This window comes from Chamaea fasciata, unplaced genomic scaffold, assembly GCF_029207755.1.
Source record: "Chamaea fasciata isolate MVZ Bird 193981 ecotype frontalis unplaced genomic scaffold, bChaFas1.0.hap1 SCAF_3, whole genome shotgun sequence".
NCBI classification, from domain to species: domain Eukaryota; kingdom Metazoa; phylum Chordata; class Aves; order Passeriformes; family Sylviidae; genus Chamaea; species Chamaea fasciata.
Window position 1 is genome coordinate 6,222,484 of NW_027094088.1, and position 26,090 is coordinate 6,248,573.

Consider the following 26,090-nt stretch of genomic DNA (forward strand, 5'->3'; position numbering starts at 1 on the left):
GGTCCGGGTTTTCCCTCCAACCGACTCCATTCCAGTTTCCGGGAAAATCCGGTCCAGGTTTTCCCTCCAACCGACTCCGATCCGGACTCCCGGAAAATCCGGTCCGGGTTTTCCCTCCAACCGACTCCATTCCGGACTCCGGGAAAATCCGGTCCGGGTTTTCCCTCCAACCGACTCCGATCCGGACTCCCGGAAAATCCGGTCCGGGTTTTCCCTCCAACCGACTCCGATCCGGACTCCGGGAAAATCCGGTCCGGGTTTTCCCTCCAACCGACTCCGATCCGGACTCCGGGAAAATCCGGTCCGGGTTTTCCCTCCAACCGACTCCGATCCGGACTCCCGGAAAATCCAGTCCGGGTTTTTCCTCCAACCGACTCCATTCCAGGGTTCCAGAAAATCCGGTCCGGGTTTTCCCTCCAACCGACTCCGATCCGGACTCCGGGAAAATCCAGTCCGGGTTTTCCCTACAACCGACTCCGATCCGGACTCCAGAAAATCCGGTCCGGGTTTTCCCTCCAACCGACTCCATTCCAGTTTCCGGGAAAATCCAGTCCGGGTTTTCCCTCCAACCGACTCCGATCCGGACTCCGGAAAATCCGGTCTGGGTTTTCCTTCCAACCGACTCCATTCCAGTTTCCGGGAAAATCCGGTCCGGGTTTTCCCTCCAACCGACTCCGATCCGGACTCCGGAAAAATCCGGTCCGGGTTTTCCCTCCAACCAACTCCATTCCGGACTCTGGAAAAATCCGGTCCGGGTTTTCCCTCCAACCGACTCCGATCCGGACTCCGGAAAAATCCGGTCCGGGTTTTCCTTCCAACCGACTCCATTCCAGGTTTAGGGAAAATCCGGTCCGGGTTTTCCCTCCAACCGACTCCGATCCGGACTCCGGGAAACTCCGGTCCGGGTTTTCCCTCCAACCGACTCCATTCCAGTTTCCGGGAAAATCCGGTCCGGGTTTTCCCTCCAACCGACTCCGATCCGGACTCCGGAAAATCCGGTCCGGGTTTTCCCTCCAACCGACTCCATTCCAGTTTCCGGGAAAATCCAGTCCGGGTTTTCCCTCCAACCGACTCCGATCCGGACTCCGGGAAAATCCGGTCCGGGTTTTCCCTCCAACCGACTCCGATCCAGACTCCGGAAAATCCGGTCCGGGTTTTCCCTCCAACCGACTCCGATCCGGACTCCGGGAAAATCCGGTCCGGGTTTTCCCTCCAACCGACTCCGATCCGGACTCCGGAAAATCCGGTCCGGGTTTTCCCTCCAACCGACTCCGATCCGGACTCCGGAAAATCCGGTCCGGGTTTTCCCTCCAACCGACTGCATTCCAGGTTCCGGGAAAATCCGGTCCGGGTTTTCCCTCCAACCGACTCCGATCCGGACTCCGGAAAAATCCGGTCCGGGTTTTCCCTCCAACCAACTCCGATCCGGACTCCGGGAAAATCCGGTCCGGGTTTTCCCTCCAACCGACTCCGATCCGGACTCCGGAAAAAACCGGTCCGGGTTTTCCCTCCAACCGACTCCGATCCGGACTCCGGGATAATCCAGTCCGGGTTTTCCCTCCAACCGACTCCATTCCAGGTTCCGGAAAAATCCGGTCCGGGTTTTCCCTCCAACCGACTCCGATCCGGACTCCTGGAAAAATCCGGTCCGGGTTTTCCCTCCAACCGACTCCGATCCGGACTCCCGGAAAATCCGGTCCGGGTTTTCCCTCCAACCGACTCCATTCCAGTTTCCAGGAAAATCCGGTCCGGGTTTTCCCTCCAACCGACTCCATTCCGGACTCCGGAAAAATCCAGTCCGGGTTTTCCCTCCAACCGACTCCATTCCAGTTTCCGGGAAACTCCGGTCCGGGTTTTCCCTCCAACCGACTCCGATCCGGACTCCGGAAAAATCCGGTCCGGGTTTTCCCTCCAACCGACTCCGATCCGGACTCCGGAAAAATCCGGTCCAGGTTTTCCCTCCAACCGACTCCGATCCGGACTCCCGGAAAATCCGGTCCGGGTTTTCCCTCCAACCGACTCCGATCCGAACTCCGGGAAAATCCGGTCCGGGTTTTCCCTCCAACCGACTCCGATCCGGACTCCGGAAAAATCCGGTCCGGGTTTTCCCTCCAACCGACTCCGATCCGGACTCCCGGAAAATCCGGTCCGGGTTTTCCCTCCAACCGACTCCGATCCGGACTCCGGGAAAATCCGGTCCGGGTTTTCCCTCCAACCGACTCCGATCCGGACTCCGGAAAAATCCGGTCCGGGTTTTCCCTCCAACCGACTCCGATCCGGACTCCGGGAAAATCCGGTCCGGGTTTTCCCTCCAACCGACTCCGATCCGGACTCCGGAAAAATCCGGTCCGGGTTTTCCTTCCAACCGACTCCATTCCAGGTTCCCGGAAAGTCCGGTCCGGGTTTTCCCTCCAACCGACTCCGATCCGGACTCCGGAAAAATCCGGTCCGGGTTTTCCCTCCAACCGACTCCGATCCGGACTCCCGGAAAATCCAGTCCGGGTTTTTCCTCCAACCGACTCCATTCCAGGGTTCCAGAAAATCCGGTCCGGGTTTTCCCTCCAACCGACTCCGATCCGGACTCCGGGAAAATCCAGTCCGGGTTTTCCCTACAACCGACTCCGATCCGGACTCCAGAAAATCCGGTCCGGGTTTTCCCTCCAACCGACTCCATTCCAGTTTCCGGGAAAATCCAGTCCGGGTTTTCCCTCCAACCGACTCCGATCCGGACTCCGGAAAAATCCAGTCCGGGTTTTCCTTCCAACCGACTCCATTCCAGGTTCCGGGAAAGTCCGGTCCGGGTTTTCCCTCCAACCGACTCCGATCCGGACTCCGGAAAAATCCGGTCCGGGTTTTCCCTCCAACCGACTCCATTCCAGGTTCCGGGAAAATCCGGTCCGGGTTTTCCCTCCAACCGACTCCGATCCGGACTCCGGGAAACTCCGGTCCGGGTTTTCCCTCCAACCGACTCCATTCCAGTTTCCGGGAAAATCCGGTCCGGGTTTTCCCTCCAACCGACTCCGATCCGGACTCCGGAAAAATCCGGTCCGGGTTTTCCTTCCAACCGACTCCATTCCAGGTTCCGGGAAAATCCGGTCCGGGTTTTCCCTCCAACCGACTCCGATCCGGACTCCGGGAAACTCCGGTCCGGGTTTTCCCTCCAACTGACTCCGATCCGGACTCCGGGAAATTCCAGTCCGGGTTTTCCCTCCAACTGACTCCATTCCGGACTCCGGAAAAATCCAGTCCGGGTTTTCCCTCCAACCGACTCCATTCCAGTTTCCGGGAAACTCCGGTCCGGGTTTTCCCTCCAACCGACTCCATTCCGGACTCCGGGAAAATCCGGTCCGGGTTTTCCATCCAACCGACTCCATTCCAGGGTTCCAGAAAATCCGGTCTGGGTTTTCCCTCCAACCGACTCCGATCCGGACTCCGGAAAAATCCGGTCCGGGTTTTCCCTCCAACCGACTCCATTCCAGTTTCCGGGAAAATCCGGTCCGGGTTTTCCCTCCAACCGACTCCGATCCGGACTCCCGGAAAATCCGGTCCGGGTTTTCCCTCCAACCGACTCCGATCCGGACTCCGGGAAAATCCGGTCCGGGTTTTCCCTCCAACCGACTCCGATCCGGACTCCGGAAAAATCCGGTCCGGGTTTTCCCTCCAACCGACTCCATTCCAGGTTCCGGGAAAATCCGGTCCGGGTTTTCCCTCCAACCGACTTCAGCCAGAAGCCAGTCCGGGTTTTCTGGCATGCCTGGTGACTCCATTCCAACCATGGTGTTGTTCCGGGTCTATCATTGCAACATTTGATGTAAAATGAAAACTCAGAGAATTCATACTGGCAGTATTGACAGTAAATTGCCCGTAATTCCAAGGAAATAAAGATGAGGCTACACAATGAGCGGAAAGAAACGTCTGGAATGCTATATTACACCAACAGGATTTAATTAATGTTTCTAGGAATTGATCATCCTGATAAGCTGTTCTGAGTGAGAAGTAAATATTGAATTACCAGTAATTAAAAACAGTGTTCACAATTCGTTGTCTTGCATCTCTGATTTTTTTTATTTTTTTTTTACCCTCACAGTAAGACAAACTCTGCCTCTGAAATTTCCCTCGTGAAAGCTCTTTGTGCCAGGTGAGGAGCTGGGTAAACACAAAACCAGACTGCCCCAGGGAAAGTTCCTATGAACATTTGGGAAGGGGGAGTGTGTTCGCTTCAGCTGGCCTGATAGTTGCAAACTGGGGACTTGTCCATTCTTCCTCCAGCAGACTCCTGTTTCCCGTGTTTTTCCTGATGCAGTGGGCTGAAGCTATGGAGCTGCCTGTGAAAAATTGGGGTGGGACACGGGTGGAACAAAAAGCTGTTTCTGCTCCCTCAAAACAAGTCCCATGGAGGAGCTCACAGGGCAAAGCCAGACTGTCTCTCTTGGTTTACGTCTAAAGATTCAAATGTATTTTTAAAAGGGAAGATGTGTTTTAAAGTGATAGGAATATTCTTGGTGTAGAAAGGGAAGGAAATTCTTAAGCAGTTAATAACCAGAGGTTTCCAAGAGCCAGCAGAAGTGACAGGCAGCAAGCACACGGGTCACTGAGCACTGCTATTTCCTCCAGCCATGTTTGAAGGAGCTTTGCAAATGTCTGGGATGCTTCCAGCTGCCTCTGAAAATTGGAAGGAGATGTCACTGTCAGTGCCTCCACTCCACGAGCCTTTCTTCCAGCCCAGGGACAACATTAACCTTGCACGCTTCTGGCCAAAAGCAGGAAGGGAGCCAAGGAGGCAACACTGATAGCAGGGAGGGGCCAGAGGAAAAGCAGAGAAGGGAAAATTAAAGAAAAGTGTCATAGCCAGCAAGAAGTAGTTAGGACCATACACCTGAACAATTTGGGCAGAAGACAACAAAAAGAAGTAAAGAAGGTAGGAAATAATTGCCCCAGGGCAGTGTTCATCTCTCTACACTTGTGTCTTTCTGGCACAGATGAAGCAAATCATTGCAGGACCAGCACAAACTGAGACACGTCCAGATCCTATTTAGAGTAAAATGCTTCACAGTTGTGTTCACAGGTGGGTGATACTGGGGCAGACAGGAACACAAACTTCATGGCCCAAAGGATAAAAGCACTGGGAGAGGTCCTTAGTTAGTCAAATTATATATTCTGTCAGGATCTGCCAGCACCCTTTCCTCATGCTTCCCTCAGCTCCCAGAACCAGCCGCGAGCTCAGACCTGAACAATAAAATGTTAATCGGATTCACTGCAGCCAGCAATTTAAAAAAAAAATCCCAGAAGTCACCTCTTCTACAAACACACTTATCTAAAAGGGATATTAGTTGATGCTTTTGCAAAGAAATGCCAAGACAAGGCTGCTTTTGTTGTAAGGAAGATGTCCTGGTGACAGACAGCTGCTGCTCCGTGCCACGCACGGGGCTGGGGCAGGAATCACCTCGCAGGGAAACGTCTCAGGCACCGCTTTTTAAATGTTTATCATCATTCTGATGAAATGAAAGGGGTCTAGGGCATTTCAGAGAGGGATAACTGGGAATAAATGCTGACAAAACATCTTAGCTGGCACTTGTTGGAAGACAGCCTCGTTAAAAGTAAAAATAAGGAGAAGAAAGCTCACAGGAGTGCTTGTGGAGACGGCTTACGTGAAAGAACTGAAAATGAGCAGAAGGGTTGATAAAAGGCACAGAGGTTTAACACAATAGCATATTCTCCTATAAACCACCTAATTCTTCTACTTGGTATTCATCACTGTCAGAAGCCTTTGTAGCAGTGAATGAAGGCTTTATGCTTAGCCTCATTATCAGCTCAATGATAGAGGGCAAGCCATGCACATGAAGTTCAGTACCAGAGATATGTTGTTAAAATGCTGCAATTTGTCAGCATTTAGATAAACAAATGAGGGGCAGAGCGAGTGTGTGAAGTGACCTCTGCAGCATTCATGGGATATTTTGCCACTTGTTCTGAAAAACGTATTCAAACCACTCTAGATTTGCTTGGGTGGAATGAGAAAACATTGATTTAAAAAAAAAAAAAAATCTCTTTGAGCAAGACAGGGGTTTAGTCTCACTTCCTTTTAAATTGTTTCTCTCTCTGTAACCCTGTTCTTTGTTTACCATTGTTCTTCCCATAGACCCCAACATTCCAGTAAGGCTTCTTGGGCTTGATCCTGAGCAACTGGACTTGCCAGCACATTCCTGGTGCCTCATTCGCCAGGACAGGCTGTGTAGCCTGTCATTGCAAGGTGTGAAGAGTTCAGGAAGAACTAATAAGCCATGTGAAATGATAACACGTCAGTGATGCAAACTGTAGGAATGTGCCCTTCCCTACTTCAGCTAGTAAATAGGGAACCGCAGCAAAAAGAAAAAAAAAAAAAAATCTCTTTCAAGATTTTGCATCCTCATCTTTCCCCATCGAGCAACCTGATCTCGAAGTTTTTATGTGCTGTAATAAATAATTTACTCCAAGGCTTACGTTTGCCTGTTGCCCATCTATTCTTTCTCCCACGCTTGAGGAGCAGACAATGCTGCTTTGCAGAGGACTCCATTTCTCAGTTTCTTACAGAGTTTTTAATGATGCTGTGAAAGCCAGACACCCGAGAAATCAAATCAAATGTATTGTAACACTTTCTGAAAAGCAAGATTATGCTACAATGGGGTTTCAATCACCTCCGGGAGAATGTTTGTCTGAAATCAGGCCTTCCTCAGATTATACACAGCTGTTGAGCTGCCTAATGCTTTCACAGTTTTCCAATGTTGAAGGAAAACCTTGGTGGCATGGGATCACCATCAATCTCAATACCTCATACAAAGTGGAGTCACTAAAGTCTCATTTGCAGCCCCTTTTCTTTTTTGGCCTATACACAAACTTTTCTGCTCATTTGAAGAGAATTATGTGGGCTTAATTAAGTGTAGTAACTTATTGGTAGCACAGTGCCCAATCAAAGAAATGTGCAGATGTGATGTGAAATGATGGGGCGATGCTGTTGTGAAGAATACAAATCAGGGTGACGGCTATTATTTGTACCCAAAAGAAGTTATTTGGGACTCAATTATCCCATTCATAGTAATTGTGGTGCACCAGATGGTTACAATGCAGAAGAGTTTTCCATGACCATAACATTTCTTCTGAGCATCTTTTCTTCTTCTCTAATTCACCATACGACGATTAGTTTCTTATTGGGTGTTTATTGAAATGAGGGGGGGCTAAGGAACAGATTTAGTGCATCAAGGAACAAAAGGGAGGGGAGACCCATGAATCAAAATAAGAGACTGCAGCTTGCTCTGTTGTTTTTCAGAGGCCTTGAAATAGTCGCCTTGCAGCTTATCTGCAATGACCTTCCCTCCCCTCCTTTCTCTTGCCTCCTTCTCTCCCCACGTCCAGGAGATGTAAAGTTTTTCAAACCGGACCGGCTGCTGTGCCGTCTGTCAAAGCCTTTCCAGCCAAGTGAGCAGTTTTTCATTTAATTCACTGAGTTGTCCTCAATAAAATTAATTCCTTCTCATCGGCACCATTGAAGCAGCGAATAGGAACAAAACCAAACGAGGTTGTGAATATAGTGCTGGTCATTAACAAGGGGCACTGACTCCATCATCTGTTCATCCCTTCAGCTCCCTGAGGTGTTTGCAATAGAAAAGGAAAAGCCAGGCGGGTGGGGAGAAAGTGAGAACAGAAGAGCCTGAGGAGCCTTGTTCTCAGCGAGACAAAATCAGCTTATTTCCACCTCAAACATGAAGCAACAGCCGCTTGTACCAGAGGGATCTGGCCTTTGGCTTGGCACTGTCCTGAAGCTCTTGCCCATCACCTGTGGGAATCATGTGCAGGGAAAAGGGAGGAACTCGGCACCTTGCAGCCACATGCCAACAATTTTTACGTTTCAACCTTCCTAATTGGGAAAGGGAACTTTCTGCTTGAGCTCTGGGAAAGTCCTCCAGACAGCAGCTGTCCTGGGCTTGTACTCCATGTCTGGCAGCACTGCGCAGAGACCTGTGCTTATGGCAGAGCGGGAAGTCTGTTGAGAATCATAGAATCATAGGATCACTTAAGTTGGAAAAGACCTCTAAGATCATTTGGTCCAATCATGAGCAGGGAAGTCCCATGTTCACCACTAAACTGTATTTCCAAGTGCCACTTCAACTTGGTTTTGAAGACTTCCAAGGATGGTGACACCACCACTTTCCTGGACAACCTGTTCCAGCACTTGACCCCCCTTTGAGTTGAGAAATATTTCCTAATATCCAACCTAAACATCCCATGGCAAAAAGTTGAAGCTCTTTCGTCTTGTTCTGTCACTTGTTGCTGGAGAAGAGACCAATATCTCATCACAACCTCATTCCAGGTAGTTGTACAGAGGAATGAGGTCCCCCCTTATGACTTGTCCTTTTCCCTTGGCAAAATTCCCTTTCTAACACCTTTTTCCTCCTGATCCCAGCCAGCAGGGTTGCGGCACTCTCGGACTGTCCCAGTGCAAGATAAGGAGCAGGCAGGCTTTAATTGGAGCGTACCTGTTGTTATGGCTACAATTATTTGTTAAACATAACGATGGCGTTGGGACTCGCACATCCAGGACTTTCCTGACTAAGACAACAGCACAGTTCTGGTGGTGTCTGCTTGAAACCCGATCATGTGGCTCCAGAGGCTGGCAACCACATCCTACTTTGGGGTTAGCCAAATAAAACTATAGTTTGGTTTAGTGCTGCTAGCTTTGAGGAAATGATGGTTATGAAATTTGGGCCAGAGTTTATGTTTACTTAAACTACGGCTGCCACGAGACAGAGTCCATCTTTCCTAACAAAGAAAGCCGTGGGTGAAATGTGCCTTTCTTAATTTTTCAAAGGTGCTTTCCAGCTTAGACACAGACCCTATATTGCCAGTAGTGTTCTGAAACCTCTATTAAAGTGACACTAAGCTGCAACCCGCAAGCTCAAGCCACACTTTGCAAACTGTTTGTTATTTGCAAATACATAAAGCTTGATGACATGTATCACACAGATCTAATTTCATCCATGTCTTTGCTTTAATAAGCAAAACATGCTGTACCAGCAGAGCTACGACCAAGTGACGATAACATCTGGTTTTCAGACCGTGTAGAGATCAGAAAGATAACTGTTTTGCCTTTCCAAAACAAGAAGAAAATGGGAAAGAAAGAAAAAGAGAGAATAATCCCAAATCTGACTTTTTGAGCACTACTGAATAGGCAGGGGCAGATTTTCAAAGACAAACAAGAGCTTCGCCATTCCTATCCACTTTTTTCTCAACCAATATGTTTAACATGGACCTAGTAATTCAGTGCTTCCCTTAAATGGGTCCGTTCAGACAGAACACACACACACTGAGACATTTCATGCCTCTATTACAAGAAGGATGAGGAAACAGAAGGCAGAGAACCAGAGTTACAGGAAATAGATCTCACAAGTTTGATGCAGACCCATTTTGCCACCATCAGAGCATAAAACCCAGAAGGCCTGATTCAGGTCATCTTCTCTGCACTGCTGCCTTTCACTAAGTAGATCAAACAGGTAAACACTTCCTGTTGAGATTTCTGAGCAGACCCCTTCGAGGTGAGTGGAGAGGCAGCAAGAGAAAAGTAACACATCCTTATCTCAAGAAGAGGAATGAAACTTTTCTCCACAGGTGAGCGGATTAAGAATAATATAAACTGTTATGTTTGATGGAGAATAAAACAGTGCCCTCACTCCAGGCAACGCAAGCCTTCCCCTGACCTTGGTGACTACACAATTTCACACAGTCCTTTCCATCTTGTAGCTTAATACCATTGCAATCTAAGGCTGCAAAAATGGGAGTTCAGATTCTTCTTCAAACCGGACTGCAACAAGTGGAACTTTAGCACATCATTCCTGACCATTACATATTTTTAAAATTTGGAATCATGTCGGCCAAAGGGAATTAATTACTGTCTGTACCCTCTTCAGCCAACTCTAGGATAGTTCCCCAATTTGATTTACAGACTTGCAAAACCCCAGTCAGATCTCATCTCATTGCAATTGGGAGACAGAATAGCTGCCCAACACCGATAAAAGTATGGAAATTTGTTCCCAGAGTGTTTTCACATTAGGCTTTAATCACAATGCAGACCCTGTTCTGAAAAAATGAGAAATGAAGCTGTCTTCCAATTTCCTGCTCTGATTAATTCTGTACTAATTCATCTGAGCACATTGAGGCCCAGCTGCCAGCAGGTGTGCTGGAAACTTTGGGGCTGTGGGGAAGTCAGAAGCAGAGGGACAGCTCCTACCCACAACACTGCTACTAAATCCTCAAAGACTTACCTTCCCCAACAGTTACTTTTATTGACTCTTGTTCACCTTCCTGTACCAGAAGGCTCAAGCCAGGGCACTGCTGGACTGCATCTTTTCTAACACATCATAGAGGGCATTCTCTGTCCTCAGAGCTTCAGGGAAATGTCAACTGGTTTTTGTGAAAGGCGCATAATTACTTCTGAAGAACTCAGTCTTGCAGACTATGAGATGAGAGAAGGCAAAGAGAGGATACTAAGAGTACCAAAGGCCAACAGACAGAGCCATGAAAATCCCTGGACCTGTGAGACCTGGGCTCCCATTGGGTATGAGCCCACAAATTTCCAACAGCTTTGGCTTTCCCAGGAATGCCAGTGAGATCCCTGGGCTCAGGTGTGCACACAGTCAGTATCAGGTGTCACCACAGGCTCCTGACTGCTCACCTTATGCTGCAGTTCCTCTGACATCTTAACTTTCCTTTCTTGCAGAAATGGTTTTGGCAACCATAATTTCAGACTTCCACTCAGGCTGGCCTTATTACATCAGATTACTACCCCCCAATATTTATGATGTTTTATCTCTCAAGCACACACAGAAATTTCTTCCCATACATTTTATTTTGATCTTATCTAGGGCTATAGCCTCCTCACTTTACCAAGGTCTCTTCTTTTTGTTCTTTGGTAAGAATGAGGCCATGCAAAAAATATGTCTGATGAAGCCTTAAAACCCCTGAGACCTATTCAATATCAAACTCTGCTATGAACTTCAAAGTTCAAAGGAATGTCTCATTAATGGAAATTTATATATCATCTGCATAATGACTCTGTTTCTATTCCCTCTCCCCTTTTTATGCCTTTTATGGTTTGACATTGACCATACATTGACTGTCAGGGGTCAGTTACAAGAACAAGATTTGGATGAGAACGTTGCAGGACACACTATGGAGAATTTAAATATATGGTGGCCACTGACTCTGTCAAAAGCCTTTTTCCATATTTAAGAACAGAGTTGAAATGAGGATTAGATTTAATGCTGATCAGGGTTAAGGTCGAAACCAGTCATATCTCTTTATATCTACTGAATTAATTATAAATACTATGTGGTTAGGTGGAGTTATTTCAGTTCCGGGGGGTCCTATGTCTTTCTAAGGTTATTTTGAAAATAACTGGAAATAATTATTTGCAGTGATTTTACATGATATTCTATGTATCTGTCTGGGGTTTTCCAGGCAAAAATTTAAAGGTCATAATTACTCGGATAGCTGACTTCAAAAAAAAGAAAATACATTTTTATTCCAAATCTCTTCAAACTAACAACTAAGCAGGTATTCCTTTTACAACATGCTCTCTCCTCACACAAATGGTTTTCCAACACTAAGAGAAGTACATTGTCCCCCAAAATACAAATATTTAGATAGGAAAGTAAAAAGAGTAGCACCTAGGGACCAAAGTTTGCGTATTTTCACCACAGCCACAGAAATATTTGTGAGGCCAGATATTTGTTTAGGATAACGGTTTTTCCTGCAAGGCATGAAACTGATTTGCACCTCTGGTCCCAAACATAAAGGCCAAATTGCTAAAATATTCATTTAAACATGCAGGACCCAAAAGACCTTCAAGGAGGCTTGGAGAGAGGTTCCCACAGCAGAAGAGAGTAATGAGATCTGAAGAGCAGCTGGTTAGGAAAATGTCACTACTCATCTCCAACTGTCTCCCCACTGGAGATCTACAAAAATGTGTTTTAAAAACGTCTTGAAAAAATCCTATTAGGGCTTTGTTTGGAGCAGAAAACTTGATATTTCCTTTTTAAAATTAATTTTCTTTTCAAAATATACTTAGGACTGCATCCATAACAAACAGATCAATAGATGGAACCACATCGTGCCTGGGGGCACCCAGACTTGCAGTGCCCGCATCCCTGGGGTCAAGCTCTGTCCGTCACTCCTGGAGTTGTGTGGTTGGAGTCACACATCCCATAAACAACTCTAAATACACCAGAGGCAGTGGTGATCTCCCAGTGCTGTCTGTAGCAGCCAGTCTGATAGGGGATAATGATGGAGGAATGGGATGGTTGGTGGGAACAGCACTCCTGAGCCCAGTCCCATCACACAGTGTTCGAAAAAGGACTTTGACCATCATCTTCCTTTCCTCCAGGGATGGGAAAGGCAGGATAAAGTCTGAATTTATTCTCCCTGCTCTTACAACTAAATAGATTTGGCTTGCTGCAGTCAGGGCCATTTGAATGAGGCCGAGTTTCCTTGAACACTTCTTGGGCTCCAGAATTTTCCCAAAATTTCACATGACACGAGAACTTCTTTCGGTGGCTGATAGAATAGTTTGTCGAGACTGGCAGTGCCTAACTTCTCCACCCCTCGGAGCTTCCCTCCTTTCCTTTTCTTCTCCCTCCTCCGCCCCCCAACTTTGCCTGGCCTTTTCCAGCATCCCCAGCTCCCAGACTCTGGCTACTGCCCCCATGGCACCCGATGTTTTCCAGCAGGGCCGAGGGGGGGGAACGCCTCTTGATGCACTGCAGATGTGGGCTGTTAGTGGTGCTTTCACATGGAACTCAAATTGCTTGAGAAGGTTTAACCCTGTGACTAAATTCTCAAACCTGCAAACTGTAAGCAAAGCCCATGCTCCCATCCAGGCTGAAAAGGGCAAGTTAATGAAAGAAACCCCCCACCCCAGCAATTCACAGGATGCATGAAAAGAAACCTAAACCCCCCACATTCTCAATGCTAATTAAGCAATAATGATCAAGGCACAGAGTATTTCCTGGGGATTAATAACTAACTGGGAGGAGATGATGACCCCAGACAGTCATTAATCCTCAGGAAATGCCCTGCATCGAAGTTGTTATTGCTAGTTCAGGCTAAATATGTGAGAAAAGAGATTTTTTTAAAGTCCTCGCTGGAGGTTTTTCCAGTATGTTTTCCCTTTGGTTGGAATTATGAGCCCCCTGGAGTAGGACCTCTCAGACCCATCAGTCATAGCACACAATATTCTTCTAGACCTTGGCATGATAAGAAATAAAAGTTAAATCATAGTTCCTTCAGCAGCCTCTTCTGCAGATGTCTCTTGAGACATTCGAAGCCTGATCCTGACCAGCACAAAGCAGAGTCAGCTCCCTCTGAACTCAGTGAGGACCTCAGGCTCTGGGACCCCAAAGTTCTGTAACCTCTGGGAGTCTCCTTACCCGACAAACATTAAGTCCATGGAGCTTAATGCTTCTGGATACAGGCCCTGACTTTAGGAGGATCTTGATTCCAAGCTCATGCTTAACTTCAGGCAAAAGTACACTCAGATGGCTTGAATGATTTAGCAGATGCTGTGAAGTAACCAGGAACACTTTGCAAAATGTTCCTTATAAGGAAGACCTCAAAACACACAAACACACTCGTGAAAACCTATGCAAAGGAAAAGGATGAGAAAATCTCCACTACCACATCACAAGCCTGTCCCTTCTCCCCAGACATTCTCAGGTCTGTTTCAGAGAGAATTTGCCCTCTGCAATCAAAAAAATGGAAGTTAAACAAAAACTTCCTCATTCTCATTGGTAGTTCCTTAAATTTTTCTGAAAGCAGAGCTTTTTGTGTGCCATTAAATGGTCCATCAGCTTTGATAGAGAAATTATGCAAAGATAAGAAAAAATAAAATTACTTTCATGTACATTAATCTTCACAGCTAAGTTTGAAAAAACATGAACACAACAGTATAAATAACAAAAGATAAACTTTTTCTAAAATCTTTGCTGTCTAGAAACTATTAAAATGAATAATGTTGCAGGGAAACAAATACATTTACGTGTGTATACATATGATATGTATTAAGAATCATTTCAATCCTAAGCGTCATTTTCTCAGCTCTTCTGTCTCACTCCTTGCAAAAACAAAAAAAGCCCCTGAAGGATGGAAAGAAAGGTCTGACAACAATAAGGCCTGCCTGAGTTCAGCTCTTACATTATTTTGAAGCCATTGAAAGCATTCAGTACCTAACAGGATTAAACTAAGGAAAAGACTTAAAAGAATATAGTTTAAATTCAGCCCTAACTACTAGGAAAAAATTAATTATCTTTTTCTTGTACAGCATCTCTAACCATAAGAAGAAAGAACCAAGAAGTCAGTGCAATATACAAACTACAGAAAGCTCTTAAACTAATCAACAGCCAGATGAATTAGCAAACCCCACTCTCTAAAGATCTCTGCTTTATCCTCCACATAAATCTCTTCACTTTGCAGCAACACCAGCCCCAAGTGTTAATAACACAGTGTCAGCAATTTCAGTAAGATTTATATAGGAAAACTACGCTGAAAATTGCCTGGTCATTATACATTCCTTTGGAATCAATGAAACACTATAAATTTTTAAATACATTTGTGCTCATATGACTCAGACATACTCCCCAAGTGTATCCTGACACTCATTAGAGGATACTTAAGCATGGTGTGGCAGAGAAAAAAAAAATATAATAAAGTCTCCACGTTTTGTTTTGGGTTTTTTTTTTTTTTTTTAATGGAGTTCATAGAGAGTGTATTGCAAGTGCAGGGTTGGGAGATCTATTTTTCAGATGGAAATTAATAACAATTCCACACCAGAACCAACCCTACAGCTCCTCCATACCATGAGAGCAGTCACTTGGTCTAGGGTTTCACGTTGGCCTATTTCTTACTAGCTGGGCTAAGCTGGCATCAGGGGGCTATCACCTGTCAAAATATCAGCAGGAGAAACAATTGACAAAGCCACCACTTGAGAATGTTGAGTAAACTGGGTAAAAAGCAGTGAAAGAAGTTAATGTGCAACCTGGCACACAGTACCAGCCCAAGCCGTGAGAACCACTTATGTGATAATTGGTCCCTCACAATATCTTCTGCTCTGTAAAACATTGTCCTGGGCTTGTCTTTCAGCACAGGAACGGATCCCTTTGAGGCACAATGAAACAAACACCCACCTGAAAGCCCCCTCCAGCTGACAGGGGAGGAATTCAGGTGGGAAAGCTTGCCATTTCTGAACAGCTACAAACAGTTTCAGGTAACTCCAGACTCACCCAGGGTCAGCAGAAAAAAAAGCAAACTCTTCTTTGAAAGAAGAAGAAACACATTTATATGCAGCCATTTATTCAGTTCAGACAGAAATTAGTAACCTCTGGGATTCAAAGTATCTCTCTCTCTCCATTTTTATCCTCCTTGTTGTCCAGCCTTTAAAAAAAAATAAATCCTTATTGTACTGGCAGAGCATTACCAGGGGAAGAAATGTAAAACCAGGAATCAGAAGAGAAACAGGGAAAATTAACAAAGCTGGTCTGTCTACAAAGTAGGAACTCGGGCAGCAGAAACAGAAGAACATTAGAATAGATTATGAAACATCTTGAAATAGAGGTGTTTCACAGGGCACCCAAGCTCCACTCAGCCTCACTTTATTCATATTTGTTAACATATAGAGATACATACACGCATCTAGAAGCTTTTTAATGTTGGAGGAGTGGGAGCCAGAGCAACCAAAATCAAAGCTAGTGATGAATCACCATGTTAACACTCACACTTGTTCATCTACCCGGGATATTTTGCAAGAGAGCAGAGGAGAGAGTGCAAGTCAGCATCTGAAACCTACCCGGAAAGGAAAGGTGATGAAAAAGCTTTGGGCACAGGGGTAAAATTCACCCTATAAGGAAATTATTTTAATTTCTAAAGTTGGTTCACTCTGAGCCTGTAAAGTGACCTAGGAGACTGTTCTAAACTGGGATCTTCATGAGAGAAAGGGTCTGATTTGTAGCTACTGGAAAATATGAAATCCATGTATGTTTTGGCACATCTTTAGATTCTCAAGAGTCAAGAAATGGGCCTCTGTGTTTTTCAGTGATTCAGAGAGTGGCAGTCAGTCCTTACAAAGTGGGAGAACTCAGTGTTTGTAGAGCAAATATAATTTTCTTTATGACAGAAAATTTCCCATAGTGGAATCTGTTCTTTCTTGTGGTGTTTCAAAAAATAGCGATCCACATTCAGGCTTGTTGCTAGAGTAACAAACATGTGGGCAAATGCTGCTCTCCAGAGATACGTTCACTAGCAGACCAGGTGTTCCTTTGTATGGATCTGGGCTTTGTCATATTAACAACTGCGGATGAATCATGGCAATTTTCCTTCAAATTTCACTAAAGCTTACGACAGCCATAGTTTCCTAAGCAGCTCGTGCTAAATCAGTCCCTGTTCCCTGAAAAACACCATCCTTTTCCTAGGTAGTCACGTAGTGACCAGTTTCAACATGTCAAAGGAAAAGTTAAAGGACAAAGCCTGTTTGGCATTGAAGAATAATAACGACCATTACAGGATTTCCTTTAATGAGATCACCCAGTGTCTCACAAAAATGGCAGCACAGCCACAGAGAAATGAGAGAGAGAAAAACTCAGCGCAGAGATGAGACTAAAACCAGCTCCCACATGAATAAGGCTTTATATCCTGCTCTTGTGCTGCATAACAAAATGTGCAAAAAACATGGCAAACACTGGATTACCTGGGCTCCATTCAGACACTGGGAAGGTAAAAAAGGTCCTCATCTGAGGAACTATGTCCCTGTGTGAGGAAAAGGGCTCCCTGGGAAACGAATGCTGCCATGCTGCACAGATTCCAGGTCAAGGAGGCAGCTCTAGAGCAGAATCCCCCTTCTGTACCATCTCTAGGTATGTCTTTACTCAGATAAACAAAAGAGGTTCTACAGGTCAGCTCAAACACTGGAACCATGAGCATCCATGACACATAATTGTCATTTTACTCCCTGATTGTATCCAGGCTTCTCCAAGTAGCTCCCTCCAGTACCATGTCCAGGCCCAGGTTAGCAATATCACACTTTGGGGACTGCACCCAAAGCAGCACATACATGAGATGGTTTGAGCACCTCAGGAGCTCTGCAATGCCACCGCAGCAGGCTTTACACCCTCAGGCACTGCCACGTGCCCTTGTGCCAGAGCCCTGTGCACCCATCACCAGTTTCATGCCGTAACAGCAACGTATGTGAGAGCTGGAATGCAGCGCCACTGTGCTTCAGGGACTTGACACCAGGGAAAACACTCAAATACTCATTCTGTAGGATCCTCCAGGAATCCACAGGGGCCAGAAGAATCCCAGTCCAAAATGCCATGAAACAGGAAAACACAACTCTTCTCTAACAAGAGAGCATGCACCAGTCTGTGCCACTTCGCTTTGGGCACAGGGATTGCTCTCTGTGTCTCTTGTGTTTAGAGACCCAGACACAGCAAAGGAGACCTGTGCCCTCTGAAGTAAAAAGCTGTGATTTTAGTCTCCATAATCTGCTTTTATTTGTCCTCAGTTGCCATGTTGAGGTTTTCCCTTGTTCTTCCTTTCATTTGCCTTCCCTTTAACTGAATTAAGGAAAACTGAACAAGAAAAACAGGCAACTTTCTGTTTAAAGGACATCAAGCCTTGCAAGTAGAACATTGTGACATCAGAATCATGTTGGTCCTCAAGACAAGGCCTGACTAAACATACTCCACTGCTCCTGGATGGTGTAACTCCCTTGATTTATTCCTGATTTACCACTGCCTAGAGAAAGCCTGACCCTCCTTTCCATGTGAGAGGAATTTTGTTAATAAACTGAATCCAGAGGAATTCAGGACTACTTTGGTTTTTGCCTGTAGCTTTAAAATGCTGAGATGTGTAATTATCAGTAAGAAAACCATAACTTTCTGTATCCTTTCCTAAGCCAGTACCAGCATATGGAGTGCTCAGCACATGGAGGTGCAGAGAGCTACACATCTGGAATGCAGGTTCTCCACCAGATACTTGGTGGCATTCCAGCAGCTGGATTTCTCTGTAAGCACCCTCCCCTGCTTACTGCCAAGAAAGAGGTTTGTCCTAATTGGCATCAACAATAACAATACCTCCTCCCCTCTAACAAGCTTAAGGCTGGAACTAGTCATAGATGTCACTCTGCTTGCCTTTAACTCGCTTATGATTAGACCACCCTCCTCTTCATCTGCATAGCAGACTGCTCCACCGGGCTGGATACCAGGGCCACCACCAGCTGCAAGGCCTTTTTTTGTTTGTCAGCCCTTCAGCTGAGTGTATTCTTTATTCCTCAGCAGCTGGAAAAAAAACAAAACCAGAGGAGAGCAAAGGCAACTCCTTGAAACTTGAATTAATTCGAGTTTGCTGGGAGGTTTGAAAGTCTGACCATTTGCTGTGCTGATGAAGGGTCACCCTCATCAGTGAGGAGGAGGAGAGTTTACCATGAGCCCCTAAAGACAGGATAGCTCTAAATGTAGCCACACTAAATAAGCACATTTTTAAGAGATAATTCCTGTAGTCACACACCCTGTTTGAGCTGTGCTAAGCACCTGTACCAGTGAAGATGAATATGTACCTTCTAACCTTTTACAGACTTGCAGTGTAGCCCACTCCAGCCAGTGTTTAAATGCCTGTTCCCCTTAAAATATGCCACAGAACTGCAAAGAAAGTACAAGGAAAAAGGGAATTGAGTTGTTTAACTGAAACTTCAGTTTATAGCTGATTGCTAATCCATATGTCAGAATATCCCTTTTTTCCACCCCAGTTAATTTTTCATTCTCAAAAGTATTAAGGACCACTGGGATTTAAAAAACCAATTTTTTATTTTAAAGCCTTAAACAAGCTACATAAACTCTGCCATGCATATCTGGAATGCTCCATCTGAAGGCCTCTCCCCAAAGAACAGAGACTTGCCTCAAGCAAGGAGTGGGGTATTTGATTTAAAAGGACTTGTGACATCCTGCTACTGCTTTACTTCTGTAACACCTTTTAGAATCTAGCTGGGTACAAAGGCAGATCCATTACAAAGGCAGTAAAGTTTTAATATTAGGATTGATTAATCCTTTCAAATTGTTATTACAAAATAATACTAAGTAAAGAGGTCTTTGATAATAAACCTATAGAAAGCAAGATGTTAACAAATCTGCAGTGGTTGGAGAGCAGAGAATCCCTTTGCACTCACTCTCAGCACGTGGAAATTTGCTAAGTCCCTCTATCAGGCAACTTCTGAAGATTTGTTGGTTCAACAGGATAGAGCAGTCTTACTTTTCCTTTATTAAAAAACAGCCGTAAATATTCAAAAAGGTTTTATCCATATAAAATTGTGAAAGCTTCAAGTATCAGTGATCCCAAACTGTCCTATTCACTGAACTGATGGAGATCTCAACATCAAAAATAAGTTACGTTTAGAATAAATTAAAAGTCACAAGGTGATCTCATTGAAAATTTGTTAAAAACAAAAGCAGAGATCACACTGTTGTTTGGGTTTTTTTGCTCGATTGTTTGGTTGGGTTTTTTAAAGCCACAAAACTAAATTTAAGTTCTTCTGTCAATATTTAGTTTCTCAAATGTCCAACCAGTCTCAGTTTTCACCACAATTCTCATACTACAAGCTGCCATACTGCAGGCTCTCATGAGAAGTCTGCAGTTCCTTGGTTCTCTCGTGAGGATGGAGGCTACAGTGGGGAGAAGGGAAGAAGGGAGAAGGGAAGTTGTGCTAATTCTCATCACTTCAACTTGATGCTCTGGGGAAATTCAGTCAGGTTGGCACGGCTGGATCATGGCTGATCACTCCTGCCAGTAAGGTCCCAGTAAGGACACTGGCATGGGACCCAGTGCAGAGGGCATAAAAGGGAGGAGAACCAAGGGATTTTCTCAGGCATCTGAACAAAAGGAGTGTTCATCTCCTGTGACTGACAGCTGAGACACTGGAGGTCAAAAGCAGTTTGTTTCCCCACACAGCTTTAACGAGGGGATGCTTTGACAGTGCTGTCCCTTGACCCTTCTATTAGTGGAAAGCTCCTTAAGACTTTCATATTCTCCAAGGTCTCCCGTTTTCTCGACAGGGACTGAAACCACATACCACACCACAGGCATGTGCTATTTCAGGCACTGAGATAGAGTTTTACAATTCCAGGCTGTGATCAATTACTGACTATTTGAGATTTATAACAAGTGCTTTTTCCACAGAACGGAAATCTGATGGTGACTTCAACCGGCAACTCCAGTAAAGCTGAACAACTGCTGTTAGAAGAAGAGGCCCCAAATGGATCCATATTTCAAGATTTAGCAAACTCAGAATTGGCAACTTTTGTGCTAGATTTAATCCAACAAACTCTATTAAAGACTGAATCAATTACAACAGACTCTTGTACAGAAGAAAAATGTATGTGAAAGTAGGATGTGAAATTAGTTATTCTGCAGACTCCCCACTATAGCTGCACATATATAAACATTTATTCTACCTCTCTTTTTCAGATTATTATTGTCATCGGGGAAATAACTTAAACTACGTCACTGATATTCTGGAAGAGTACTCCTGGATCAGTTACTAACTAGAGCCTTTCAATTAGAAAGCTGGTGGTGTCAATGGTCCAAAGAACACAGGATAAATGTACTCACAAGAGGTCATTTCACCAGCCTAGCCATGTAATTAGGTTCCTAAATTTGGCACAGCAGTGAGGTGCCTGAAGGTGGATGGGATGGACCCAGACTAGAATACCCGGAAAGGGCACTATAATGGTGCAGAACCTACAGTCTCTTTACACAATACTCACAGAGATTTAATGCAGAAGTAATGTACTCAACGTAGCTTAATGTAAAGTTTAAATCTAATATTTATTGTACTAAGCCAGATTCAGAAATCGGGATTGCAATCCACCTAGCAAAACTGCAGAAAGAAGGAGAAGGTGTCATTTCTAATTCAGAACAAGTCCTGCGTTACTCCTTCTGTGGAAAAAAGCAAAATACACACAGCTTTTCTAGACAGAAGAGATAGGTCTGCACTCCAGGGTGGCTCAGCACCATTTTTATTTCAGCAACAGTTTGAGTCTGTGTTCCCATTGTATAGGTAAACATGGATCCAAATCAGAGGCCCGTGACCACATGGGAATTCTGTCCTGAAGTTGGAATTGAACTCAAACCTCTCAGCTTCCTGCCCTGTGTTTTTCCTACCCAGCCTAACTTCTCATCAGCCCTAGGATACCTTAAAGGTGCAAACTATTTGCATGGCCTCGAGGATTGCAGTCATTCTCAGGAATATGTATGTATAAATATGTATATATATATAATATTATTTCCTTCTCACCCTCCCATCTTTTTAAAGCCTTGAAAAGAATTTTTAAGAGAATGCTCTGTAAAAATCCAAGTGAATTGCCTTGTTTCTCCGACGTACATCTGTATCTCATCTCACTGATTCTGAGCACAAACAATTTTGTGCACAAAGACATTGAAATTTCCTTTTTCCGTGACTGCCCTGGTTTTATATACCTCCACTGCTCTGTCTCAGTAGTTCTAGGACCAAACCAGTCACATTGCAAGTAGAGCAATACAGATGTATTGGTGAGCCAGGCAGATGTATTCCAAGCGTTTGGGATAGGACTCAAAGTCATGTACAGCTGGTTTTCTTGGCTAACTTTCACCCTTTTGGAGTTTTCTCTGCTTGTAATGCTCTTCAGAACGTGTAAGTAATGGACCACATAAATACAAAGCATTTCTGTACGAACAGATCTGTATTACAATGCTTTTATCCATGCATTTCCTTGAAACCAAGATACTGTTTTTCACAGGTATTTCCAAATCTGGTCCATAACTGGGAATGAGGAGTAGAGCCAGTAAAATTTTTCAGCTGGACAAAGTTCCCATAAAAAGGCAAGGCTTCCTTGAAAATGAAATTTTTCATAGGACTCTAGAGTTACATTTATCAGAGTTGAAGGCCCAGAATTTTCTATTAACTTCACAAACACTCACTCCAGTGTGATTCTATCCAGGTTTTTTTTAAAAAATATTGCAAACACAGTGTGGACATTCATAGGAAGAATTAAATCTGTAAGGAAAGACTATACTTTCAATCACATTAAGAATGCAAGAATTTTCATTTATTCCCTACCTTATTACTTTAAATATTTCTTACCCACACTGTTTAAAGACTGCATTCAGAATGTTTAAATGAGGTTCATAATTATCAAAGTCTTTTCACTAATGAAGCAGATGGGAGTTCTGAAGGGGCTGAGATCTTTGTATCTGAAGGACTAATTTTCTGACCCATCTGATCTCACAGCACATCCCAGTGCTGTGGAAAGACCTGAACTGCAGTACAGGATGGAGTGTGGAACGTCTGTCTCAGCTCTCTGACCTCAGAGGCTCCCAAAGAAGTAAGAGGTGGAATATTTGATAGCAGTTGTCTTACTGAGCTTTTCTGTTCAGTGCAGTATGACATTATCCTGTCATTACATGGCTTTTCCTGCCCAGAGAAAGTGGATTTTTCGATTTTATTTTTTTCCCCCACATCAATCGAAGTCAAGGATGTCCAGGTACTCCAACATCATTCTCTAAGATTTCTTCAGTTCTTCTTTCCCAGTTCCCTAAGGTTTAGTGGCTGGTTTGCAGGTGGTTGGCTTGTCCACTTTCATCCTGCACAGTTTGTAACAACCGGAGTCAGGTTTTTCTTGCCTTTTTTCCCCTTCTTTGAATTTTCACGGATGGAATTTGACCAGGTTGATTCATTGAATGAAGTCCTGGTGTGTCCACCCGTCAGCAGCCAAACCTTCCCTGGGTGCATTTCCATCCCTCATCAGGCTCCACACAAATGTGCACCATTTTACTGCTTGGCTTATTAGTTCTAAAATCTCCAGATTCTTTACCTCATTCTGGCAGTGAAAAGCTGGGAGGAGGGCTTTTAACTGAACATATATTAGAGAAACACTACATTTAAGTCTCCTCTATAAAGGAATGGAGAACTGACCCCAAATTTTTCAGAGCTGTAATGAATAAAAGGTTCATTGCATGACTCAATGTGCTCTCACTCTTTGAGGGGGTGCTTTATCTTTAATACAAGTCTTATAATCTTTTTAAGTTTAGAACATACAGTCTACACCAGGATTTAATCTACCTTGCTTTCTTTACTTTTTTTTTTTTTTTACTGAGATGAATAAATAGTATGTGTGCAGAATTCTCTTATTTTATAATTAACGTTTTCCTCGCTACTAGAACAGCTGGGCAAACTGATCATTCTCATTCTTCTAAAAAGCTGTTCACTTAATAATATTTCTGTTTAATAGTATGATCTCAGACTAGAGTTTATTGCTGCTTTTTTTTTTTCCTTTACAAGATTTCTTTTAAACCTGCTGTTTTAAGTACATGTAAATAGTTATTCTTCATTTCGATATTTTCTAATCCTGAGCAAGTAAGAGCCATACACTTGGTTCAGATTTGTCAGTGCACAGAAGTATTAACAAATACACCTTTTCACATTCAGCATCCTATACTGGTTTCCAGTTTACTCTAAAAGGTTTAACACCAGGTAACAGAAAGCTTCTAAGGCCTAAAAGGCCAGCCATAATTATTAACAGGTACTCAGGAGACTACTAGGCATTATGACTAAATGCCTTTCATGTGTCTGGAATTCTGGAGAGGATTCCCTGCATAGAGGTGAAGCCGGGCCCTTATTAAAGAAGCCTCACAAATTGATGAGGTGTCTTAGGTTTCACAGTTGCATTCAAACCACGTGCTCCCTAAGCTGCACACTGCTGACCCCTTGCCTCTTCCATCCTCTCTGCCATCCTTCAATTTGTAGGCAGGTTCCCACACAGTGTGTATTATCCAACCTCCTCGCTGTCTGCTCAGCTGGAATCTCCGCGGGCTCCGGGATCAGAATTCCTTTTCAGACGCCAGGTTTTAAAGACACGAAATGAACAAGGTGAAAGGCTCGAAGCCTGTTCTGAGCTGGCCACGTCATTCCTGTCAGAACCACTGCACAGGCTCTGCAGATTTTGACATCTCTCTGCAGATTCTGATGCAGCCACCGATGGATCAGACCTGCTTGTAGGGTGTGCTCACAGGCAGAACCAACCCAGAAGTGGCCAAATGTAAGATAACCAATGGCTGATGCAATCTTCTTCCCATATCCACTCACAGTTTCCTTCATAAGACTGGAGCCTGGGAAGCAGTTCTATTCGGTGTATCAGAGACCCTCACCAGATTAAAGATTTCATTGCACAAGGTGCCATACAGAACCATATAAAAATACAGTCCTTATTCAGTCTAAATTGCTTTTGGGGGTGAGGATAATTTTAATTTAAGAAAGATCAACATTTCACTAGGTATCTGGAGGCATGGTCCTGGATCTGCGTTCTTTTTCACATGACTTTTATGGCAAAACTGAGTTTGGAAGTAAAATTCAGCTGATCAGACTGTGCTGAGTAAACTGCTACCCTTCCTAGTCAGTAGGAAAAGTTATGCAGCTGTTTCAAGGGCAGCTGCATAAATTCAGCTAAATCATAGAAAAAGCTTTTTATTCATTATAATATGGCCTGGGGCAAAATAAAGCTGAAGTTATTAAACTGTAAGTAAAAACTGGCCACAGTAAAGTATATTGAGATCAAGATTAAAAGCACATACAGAGTGTGAACTCTTTGTGGGGAGGGTGGAGGTTAAGAGAGGAAAAAGCCTAATTCCTTGGTGAAAAACTGAATTTCCTGAAATCTCTTTTCCTGTATCCAAAGCTGATTCTGGGAATTGAAAACTGATATTGAATGTCCACATTATTCAAAAGAAAAAAGAATCAATCCAGCAATTTTCATTTATAAAAACAATAATAAGCGCATGTTCTTTCCACAGTGACCTGGATAACTTTTTAAAGAGTTTCAGACAGCGACCTATGTCGAACAGTAGTTTTTTCATGGCAGGGTTGAACTGTTTTGAAAATGCAACAGTTGGCCAGGATAAACCTTTATCTTCATTTACCCATTGTTACTCGTATTTTTGTAGCCTTCTGGTAGCAAGGGGTCACGTTTCCATGAAGATAAATTCCTTATTAGACCCAACTGTGGTCTGAGGTCATTGCATATCTGTGCCAGGACAGACTTAGAAGTGATGGTGAATAGGAAGTTTTTGTGTTGTATTGTCCTGGCTTACGGCAGCTGGAGCCAGACAGTGTTAGCACCAATATCAGCACAGGCTAAAGCAGGCATATCTTTCTATTTGCTCATCACACAACAATGAGTAAATAAACACTGCCCTCCATCCAGACTGAGCTGTCAGCCCAATTAGGCGGGAGAATGTCCCAACGTCCCGTGTTTCCTATACCTTCACCTCCAGTCCGCACCGCTCGCACGCCCAGGGTGATTTCAGAGCGACGTGGCTGTATTTAAACACAGCCCCGCTGCTGGCAGGGGTCAGCTCTGCTGTGTCAACACTAATCCTTCCTGTCTGCTATCAGCTAGTTTGACATTTGATGTGTGTCAAGTTTCTGTGGCCACTGGAAGCCAAATATCACAGCTCTGAGATAACACTTTGCCCCACTTTCCTCCAATCGCTGAATAACTTCGCCTTTTCTCTCCTCGAACTCTGGAGTCAAGGGGGTCACAAGTTACTAAGACAACCTTGCATTTGCCTGAGAAATTACACTAGAACACCATTTCCTAGCATTCAGATGCAGTCACAAAAGAATTAAACAGAATGCTCTCGAGTAGAAGAATTCTAAGCCTGACAGTTTGAACGTCTCATTGAAACGAGCAGGTCTAACACTGCACCGGTTTTTAGCAACTGCTTAAAATTTGACCCAAAAAAGGCCAGCCACCCAAAGTACAGAATAGCTCAATGCTCACGTCAGATTTGTTCTAAACGAAGCCAAAGGCTTCTCTCACCCCCTCCAACTCCACCAAACAGTTTGTTATGACTCTGTGATAAGGATCAGTATCTACTGAGAGATAAGGCAGGACCACCACCAAATTGGGCCTTCAAAGCACGCTGAACTGCATTATACCATGGTGTGAAAGGATGTAGCTGTCATGAAGGTGCCAGCTCTTGTCAGAAGGCTGTTC

The 26,090-nt window shown here is 44.4% G+C and overlaps 1 long non-coding RNA gene across 1 annotated transcript in view; it reads right to left on the reverse strand.

The window, feature by feature from the left end:
- Positions 1 to 3,866: 3,866 nt before the first annotated feature.
- The window catches only part of LOC136286344 (uncharacterized), a 134,651-nt gene continuing 112,427 nt past the window's right edge, over positions 3,867 to 26,090 (reverse strand). The window contains exon 3 of the long non-coding RNA XR_010719861.1: positions 3,867 to 4,662. This is a non-coding gene — a long non-coding RNA (uncharacterized lncRNA). The remainder of the gene's footprint in view (positions 4,663 to 26,090) is intronic.